At 35.4% G+C, this 9718-nt stretch overlaps 1 protein-coding gene and 1 pseudogene across 1 annotated transcript in view; both read right to left on the reverse strand.

The window, feature by feature from the left end:
- The window catches only part of LOC124522185 (leucine-rich repeat-containing protein 37A2-like), a 334305-nt pseudogene that overhangs the window by 206761 nt on the left and 117826 nt on the right, over window positions 1-9718 (reverse strand).
- LOC124522177 (uncharacterized) overlaps window positions 1-9718 on the reverse strand; it is a 130818-nt gene that overhangs the window by 116721 nt on the left and 4379 nt on the right. The window contains exon 2 of the mRNA XM_047093476.1: window positions 4025-4075. The gene's annotated coding sequence lies outside the window, so the exon portion shown is untranslated. The remainder of the gene's footprint in view (window positions 1-4024; window positions 4076-9718) is intronic.

Below are 9718 nucleotides of genomic sequence, written 5' to 3' on the forward strand. Positions count from 1 at the left end.
AGTTAAATGAAAATATTCATATTAATGAGAGAATTTTCCCTAAACAGATGTCTTCCTTAAAATCTAAACAGATTGATACCTGTGTCCTAATGCTAAATTTAAGTGACCCTCCAACTACCGCTCCCCTTAATTTGATAAGGAAACACAATTCCCATAATCAACTTCAGAGAGCGAATCACTTTTTGTCAGACTACATTTTCTCGGAATTCAGGATATAACGAGCCTACTGATCCACAAGTTCTTAGATTTGCACAGTCATGGAGGAAGAACTGGGCATTATTCACTCATCCAACCAACCAGTTGTTATTGACCAGGCGAGCAAAAGTAGCAGAGGAAGGACCTCTGAGAATCCTCTCCTCCATAAAAGCTGTGAGAACACGGACGCAAACTGTCAGAATCAACTTTTTTCAAAACTCTGGCTGTAAATCAAAGGCTTAGAGTCATCCAAAGAGTGTTTTCTTTCAGAAAAACGGCTGAACCTCAGTAATAGTGAGCTTTGTGGCATTTTAGCTTGCCATTATTCCCATCTTGCCATCCCAGCTTCCCAGGAGCCTTGAAAACTAAGAGCCTACCTTCATGATGAAAAACAGCAGCCTGACAGCCAATGGAGAAGAATGAGTTTGGAACTTCTTCAAAGCCCCATTCTCTAAGAACTGTCATTATGAGACCTGCCTTGTGGCTCCCTGGAAGACCCTACTTGCCAAGCTGCCTTATTTAACCGGACTCAAAGCTTGCCCAAGGCAAAGAGTCTTTTCCCTGGAAGTACTCCTCAAACACAATCAGAGGCAATTAGTTAACATTATAACTGTCTGAAGTGGTGGGTAATAGTTGGAGCAAGCACTGGATGTTACATGTAAATGATGAAGCACTAAATTCCACTCCTGAAACCAGTATTACACTATATACTAACTAATTAGTTTAAGTAAAAACTTGAGACAAATGAACAAAAACCAGTCAGATTCAGGAGCCCTGCTCTTAAATGCTATTGCTGCTCTTCCAATGACATACTAATATTTTTTAGGATTAAAAAAAAATTTTTTTTTTGGAGAGAGAGAGAGAACAGGGGAGAGGGGCAGAGGGAGGGAGGGACGGAGGGAGGGAGGGAGGGAGGGAGGGAGGGAGAGAGACAGAGAGAGAGAGAGAGAGAGAGAGAGAGAATCCCAAGCAGGCTCCATGCTCAATGTGGAGCTTGACTTGGGGCTTGATCCCACAACCCTGGGATTGTGACCTGAGCCAAAATCAAGAGTTAGATACTCCACTGACTAAGCCACCCAGGGGCCCTGACACAATGATTTTTAAAAATCAAATAAACCCACAACTGTACAAAGAAGAAAGATAAAAGCAACACAAATTTCCCATTCAGGGCATGCAAAAAATGATGCATTTTGATTAATATCCTACTTGGATACCTTTCTATGTCTCTACGTTCATCAACGATTGTGAATATTTCACTCAATTAAAACAGTACATATAGTATACTGCCTTTTCACTAAAAATATGCCATGGACCTATTTACAAGTCAATAAATGTAGATTCATGCCATTAAAAAAAAACAATTGGGGCAAATAATAGGCTAGCAAACAAGCTTAAGAGGAAAATCTGGGAAATGAGACGTCTGTAGAGGCCTTTGAAAAGTTCCAACATATTCCTGAGCATCTAGATGGCCACACACATAAACAGGTCTGTACCCAGGAAAACCAGAGTAAGTTCTGAACGCTCAGGTCTGGCTTACATTGAGGATATACACACGCAGGAAGTGAAGGCTAAGGAAGAGTTGAAAACTATCTGTCTGAGTGTTGAAGGCATGCCCCAAGGCACACATAGGGTCCCTCTGGTTCTCCTCTACCTAATAATTGGCAACTAATTTTGCCTTAAAAGGCACTTAAGGACACAAGCATACATATATAAACTATAATGTGAAAATAAATATGTATAAAATATAAGAAAAGATATTCATTGTGAAAGTGTCTATACTAGGAAGATAATTAGAATCAATAAAGGATTAGTTAAATAAATTATAGTATATCTACATTTTTCAGACACCATGCAGCTATTAAAAAATAAAAGGATCGAGCACCTCGGTGGCTCAGTTGGTTAAGCATCCGACCCCTTATTTTGGCTCAGGTCATGACCTCATGGATGGTAAGATCAAGCCCCACATCAGGCTCTGCACTGACAGCATGGAGCCTGCTTGGGATTCTGTCTCCCTTACTTTCTGCCCTTCCCTCACTTGCTCTGTATCTCTCTCTCTCAAAATAAATAAAAATAAACTTAAAAACAATTTTTTTTAAGTAAAAGGCAGACCTACACTTACTGGCATGGGGAAAACTTTCCAAGACATATTACTCAGTTAAAAAAAAAAAATTCATGCTAGACAACAAAGTACATAGCATGATCCCTTTCTCTTAAAAGTATAAGATGATCATATTTTTCCCTTTTATTTTCTTAGGGTCTCTTGATTTCTAACTGTATGCTTGATCTTTTCACTTGCCTCTGTAAGACCCAGGTACTCTAGTTCTCTTCTGCCTAGTAACTGATAACTCATTTTCTCTTACAAAATATGTAAATATTTATATACATTCATAAATGCATATAATAAAAGATGCTAAAGTCAACATTAACTTTAATATAGGAAGGATTAAAGAGGGTATTGTACATTTATATACTATTATATTGCTTGGATATTTTACTAAAAATAGTGTATTTGAGAATTAGGCATACCGTTTTAAGAGGAAGAAAAGAAATTTGGCACTTCTTGGTTGGTCTCAGAACATTTGACCATAAATAAAAAATAAGGTCAAAATAGAAAACCAGAACTTGAAAAACAAAGGAATACATGATAGCTCAACTGGGGCTCGACAAGCAGGCAGTACTTAGGTACCCAAACACACTTACAAATCTATAGTCAAGAAAAAGCTATAAGCTGAAAACCAAGTAGACAAAGAGGAAACCCAGTGCTATAGGAGTTAATCAAAATGCCAAGTAGGAAGAAATTCAAAGAGGGAAAGCAAGCCAAGCATCACATCTATATTGCTAATTGATGCATACGGTAATGTATTAAATAACATTCACTACATTAATGAATAAACATTAAAAGAGTTTTTCTTGCCTCTTGCTTCTTATCCAGGTATATGAAGATTATCACATTCATATATCCTTGATTCCAAGAAAATACAGGCTGGTTGACAGAAATATATAACCCCAAGGACAGATGATAGGAATTTGATCTTGCCTAATGGCAAAACCAAGGAACTGGTTTCTGTCTTGATTTGTTCTAACCCAAAGAACTGTTAAAATTAGGTCACAAACCCTAGAGATCTCAGAATATTGGAAGCACTGTTTCTATCAGTAACACGAATATTTCTTCCAATCACTTTCTTTGCTATTTACAGGAGTGTAAACTAAACGTTGTTAGGAGATCCATCAGTGTCTGAAATTTTTAGGGAGAAATACAAGCAGATTCCAAAGAGAGCAAAGAAAGTACTATTCACATTGGAGAAGAAAACAGATATGAGATTTCAAAGGGAAAAAAAGAAAAAAAACCACATGAACAAAGAAAGGCCTGGAAACAAGAATGAAATTGGCATGTATAGACATTTGTGTCTATAACTGGAGCACGGGGTTCTTGCCTGGAAAAGATTCTACCAAGAGGAAAGTGGCAAGAAAAATTATAAGGGGGTGAGGATGTCAAGCATAAGGGTTTGGACCACATTCATTTCATCACAGGAAAAGCATCTAAATTTTTGAGCAGGAGAATGATATGACAAAAATCGTGTGTTAAGAAAATCTAGCAGTTGCATGCAGGAAAAAGTGGAGATTATGGATAGAAAATTAGGATACTGTGGACAGGTTTTTAGTGCCTTTTATGAAATAACTCGTGTCTAATTGTTCTCAACCTAGGCTACAGGGGAAAACACTATGTGAGAGATCTGAAAAAAACCTAAATTCATATAACCATCCCACCCTAGAATCAGTGACAATCAAAATCATTCTTTTCTGCAATTTTGAAGAATCGTTTTTTTACCTGGATCCTGGGAGACCAAATAACAAACATCATTCACAGTCTTAAGGAAATCTGAAAAATCCAGCATTCCATTAACCACAATAATAGTTCAGAAACAGAAGGAAAAAAACTGCATTAGCACACTCATTAAGAACATAAGATAAAAATGCAAACTAAAAATGTGAATACAATTAACTGATAGTCTAGAGGAGCACTAACATTAAATATAGACTGTAAAAAGAAAACCTATCATAAAACATAATTACACATTTTAATTATGTAGTAAATAGTGCCCAGCAATAATCAAAATGATATAGACTAGAATTTAAGATACTGCAATATTCTTTACTCAAAGCTCTAATTTTTATACTTGTCATTAGGTGCAAAAAAATCATGCAACTTGTCAATTTTACATATATAATGGTTTTGCCTGAAAAGAATAGGACTGATTTCATTGTGTTCTAGCTAAGACCCTCTATACCAGTGGTTTTAGGGGAGATTACAGATCCAGATGAGACTCTAATGAAAGCTTTGCCTCAAATCATTCCATCTCCTTCTCTCCTCTCCTCCTTTCCTCCCTCTCTCTCTCTCTCTCTCTCTCTCTCTCTCTCTCTCTCTCATTACACACACACACACACACACACACACACACACACACACACACAAAATGTATTGAACAAATGCACAAAATATTGCACAATATTAAAGTCTTCACCCAAAAAATCCTCTCATTTATCATGCAAAAAGTAATGCCTATTTATTGAAAGAAAGAAAGAAATCTAAATTGTACAAATGAAAATTTCAGTAAGAAATTATTGCTTGGTTTGAATGAGAAGTTGAAATGATGGAGCTTTTTTTTCTGCATGATAATGCACAGGTCATCTCTGATGAGCAACTAGAGCTGAAAAGCCAGGTTTACAAAGTGTGACAAAACACAGAATCAGGATTCTTCTGTCTCATTTTCTAGACAAGCATAGATCTGCGTCAAGGAACATCTGAATTTTTCAAGATTCTTCAAGTTAAATAACTCTAACGTCATTTTCCTCTTCATATAGTAAATGAGGCCAATTTTGAAAGGGTTTATCTGTGTTTGGAAGAAACTTATTATAAATTTACATTTTAAATTAATGTAATCTGAACAAAGTAACTTATAAAAGAACATTTCAGTGCTTCTGGTGGTCTGCAGGCTTCTACTGTCAGAGAAATTGACAAGGCTTAGTTGTTCTCATTGCTAAACCACAGAAACACTTTCTGGATTGGAAAATTTGTCAAGTTGTCTACCTCAAAATTTCTTTTTCAGTGTCATAACTTGAGAGTGGTTTCTCCTTTCCTTCAAAGACACAATGAAACATCTGTGCAAATTTCAATCAATTATTTTGATTTGTTTTCTGACTTCTATGTGACTTAGGTTTAAACAAAAACCTTATAGATAAAACATCAAGAGCACAATCCATACAAGAAATAGTTGTAGACTAGACTTCTTCAGAAGTATGAACTTAAGTTGAAAGATATTCTTCAAAAATTGGGGTGCCTGGGTGGCTCAGCGGGTTAAATTCCGACTCTTGATTTGGGCTCAGGTCATGATCTCACAGTTGGTGAGTTCAAGCCCCGCATAGGGCTCTGTGCTGACAGGGCAGAGCCTGCTTGGGATTCTCTTTCCTCTCTGTTCCTCCCTTGCCTGTGCTCTCTCTCACATATCCAGTAAAGGACTCGTATTCAGAATACATACATTCAAAACGCAATAGTAGGAACACAAACACATTTTCAATGGGCATAAGATATACAGGGAGCAAAAAAGCACATGAAGATATATTCAAAATCATTTGATCATTCAGGAAATGCAAATTAAAACCACAATGAGAAAACACCATACATCTATTAGAATGACAATTTTTAAAGGCTCACCAATTCCAGGATTGACAAGGATGAGGAGCATCTGAAACTGTCATAAATTGTTCCTAACAATGTAAAATAATTCAGCTGCTTTGCAAGCACAGTTTAGCAGTTTCTAAAAAATTCAAATATACCTACCATATGACCCAGTTATCCTACCATCAGGTATTTACCCAAGATAAATGAAAATAGTATATGACTACACAAAGACACATAAATGAATGTTTACACCAGCTTTATTTGTAATAGCCAAAAACTAGAAACAATCCAAACATCATCAATTAATGAATGGATGAACAAATCATGGCACATCCATAAGAGAGAACGCTGCTTAGCAATAAAAAGAAATAAACCTGATATGTACCAAAGCATAGATGAATCTCAGTATAATTACGCTGAGTGAAAGAAATCAAACTAAAAAAAATGAGTACTTACTGCACGATATCATTTATATAAAGTTCTAGAAAATGCAAACAATCTGTAGTGACAGAAGCAGGTTAGTGTTTGCTTGGGAAGTAGTGGGGGGGGGTTGTGGAAAGAGAATGGGGGCTTACAAAGGGGTATAATGGGATTGAGTTTTCACAAGTATATACATATGTAGAAATTTTCAAATTGTATACTTTAAATAAGTCAAGTATATACCTCAATAAAACTATAAAATACGCAGATAATTTAAAATCCATTGGAATAGCCAATTCCAAAAACAGTACAGAGGTTTTGTCTAAAAATTAAAAACAGAACTATCATATCATCCAGCAAGCTCACTTTTGGATAGATACCCAAAGGAAATAAAAGCACTATCTCAAAAAACTATGTGCACTTCAAGCATTGCAGCATTATGCCCAATAGCCAAGAAATGGAAACAGCCTAAATGCTCACCAACAGATGAATAAAGAAAATGTAACCTCTATGTATATGACATATTCTGGAGGGTGGAGGGAGTGGGCAGATGTTTGTCAAAGGATACAAACTTTAGGTATGAGATGAACAAGTTCTGGGAATCTGATGTACAGCATGGTGACTATAGTTAATAATACTATATTGTATCTTTGAAATTTGCTGAGAGAGTATATCCTAAGAGAGTAGTGTTCTCATCACACACAAAAAAGGTAACTATGTGAGGTGATGGAGATGTTATTTACTTGATAGCTGGTAATCAGTTCACAATGTATATGTATATCAAATCATTACGTTGTACACTTTAAATATATGCAATTTCTATTTGTCAATTATATCTCAATAAAGCTGGACAACATAACATGACTTGACATAAACCATGTTCCTATAGGTATATGCATATCCTATGACCCAGCTTCTTCATTTCTAGAAATCTATCCTATAAAAATATTTACACAAATGTGCAAGAATTGATGAACAAGGATGCTCTTTATAGCATTATTTGTAATAGCAAAAATTTTAGAGGTAACTTCACCACTAATCAATATGAGACCAATTAAAAGGTATATAACAAATATCCAGGAAGACTACCTACCAAATTATTAACAGTGTGTACTATGAAGAATTGTAGTGAAAGATTGAGGTGAAGAGATAATTTCCATTTTGTAATTTGTAAACTTCTTTAAGCTAAAAATACTAACTTAAAACAAAAAAAACCTTTATATTCAGTTATTAAACTTTTTCTTGTATTTGCAATTTTTACCAAGATATTCAATATAGGTCTACACTTTTTTCAATGTAAAAATTAAGGAATACAAATTTAAACTAACATATGTTATCTAAAATTGTTTGTATGGACACTAATAATGAAGCAGCAGAAAGAGAAATTAAGAAAACAATCCCATGTACAATGGCACCAAAAAGAATAAAATACCAAGAATAAACTTAAGCAAGGAGGTGAAAGATCTGTACTCAGAAAACTATAAAGCACTGATGAAAGAATGTGCAGATAACACAAACAAATGGAAAGACATTCCGGGCTCACGAATTAGAAGAATATTGTTAAAATATCCATACTACCCAAAGCAATCTACAAATGTAATGCAACCCCTATCAAAATACCAACAGCATTTCACAGAACTAGAACTAACAATCCTAAAATTTGTATGGAAACAGAAATGACTCCAAATAGCCAAAACAACCTTCAAAAATAAAAAGAAAGCTGGAGGTATCATAATTCCAGATTTCAAGTTATATTACAAAGCAGTAGTAATCAAAACAGTGTGGTACTGGCACAAAAATAGACACATAGGTCAATGGAACAGAATAGAAAACACAGAAGTAAACACACAGTTAAATGGCCAATTAATCTTCAACAAAGGAGACAAGAATATGCATTTGGAAAAGACAGTCCCTTCAACAAACGGTGTTGGGAAAACTGGACAGCAACATGCAACAGAATGAAACTGGACCACTTTCTTACACTATACACAAAAGTTCAAAATGGATTAAGAATTTAAATGTTAGACCTAAAACCATAAAAATCCTAATAGAGAGCAGAGGCAGTAATTTCTCTGACAGAGGCAGCTATAGCAACATCCTTTTAGATACATCTCCTGAGGCAAGGGAAACAAAAGTAAAAATAAACTACTGGGATTACCACAGAATAAAAAGCTTTGGTACAGCAAAGGAAACAACCAATAAAACTAAACAATAACCTACTGAATGGGATAAGATGTTTGCAAATGACATACCCAATAAAGGGTTCGTACCCAAAATATATAAAGAACTTATATAATTCAACACCAGAAAAACAAATAATCCATTTTAAATGGGCAGAAGACAGGAACAGACATTTCTTCAAAGAAGACCTACATATGGCCAACAGACACATGAAAAGGTGTTCAACATCACTCATCATCAGGGAAATCAAAACCACAATGAGATATCACCTCACACCTATCAAAATGGCTAAATTTAAAAACACAAGGAAAAACAAGTGTTGGCAATGATGTAGAAAAAAAAAGGAACCCTTGTGCATTGTTGGTGGGAATGCAAACTGGTGTAGCCACTGTGGAATACAGTATGGAGAGTCCTCAAAAAATGAAAACTACCATATGATCCAGTAATTGTACCTCTGGGAATTTACCCAAAGAATAAACATTAATTCATAGGTATACAGGCATCCCTAGGTTTATTGCAGCATTATTTAAAATAGCCAAATTATGGGAGCAGTCCAAATGTCCGTCGATAGATGAATGAAGATGTGATACACACACACACACACACACACACACACACACACACACACACACAGGAATATTATTCAGCCATAAAAAGAATTAAATCTTGCCATTTGCAAAAACATGGATGGAGCTAGGGAGTATAATGCTGAGTGAAATAAGCCAGTCAGAGAAACACAAATACCATATGATTTTACTCACATGTAGAATTTATGAAACAAAACAAATGAACAAAGTGGTGGGGGGTGGGGGTGGGGAACAGGACAAACCAACAAACATACTCTTAACTATAGAGAACAAACTGGGGGTTACCAGAGGGAAAGTGGATGAGGGGATGGATGAAATAGGTGAAGGGGATGAAAAGGATACTTATCTTGATGAGCACTGCGTAATACAGGGAATTGCTGAATCACTATATTGTACACCTGAAACTAATACAACACTGTATGCTAACTAACTGGAATTAAAATAAAATAAAAACAAATAAAATAAAATAGGTTGTATGGCTTTGGAGTACACTTTTATCTTTCTGTCCCTCAGTTTCCCCAACTGTAAATCCAGGTAACTGGAAGAAACTACATCTGAAGTCTTGAAATCTAAAGCTCTAAAGATTTATTGCTTTGAATTTCTAAAAAAAAATTTTTTTTTCAACTTTTTTTTTTTTTTTTTGGGACAGACAGAG

The sequence above is a fragment of the Lynx rufus genome, unplaced genomic scaffold (assembly GCF_022079265.1).
Source record: "Lynx rufus isolate CCGP_SWC_20201006 ecotype Redwood Valley unplaced genomic scaffold, mLynRuf1.p SCAF_34, whole genome shotgun sequence".
Taxonomy (NCBI): Eukaryota; Metazoa; Chordata; class Mammalia; order Carnivora; family Felidae; genus Lynx; species Lynx rufus.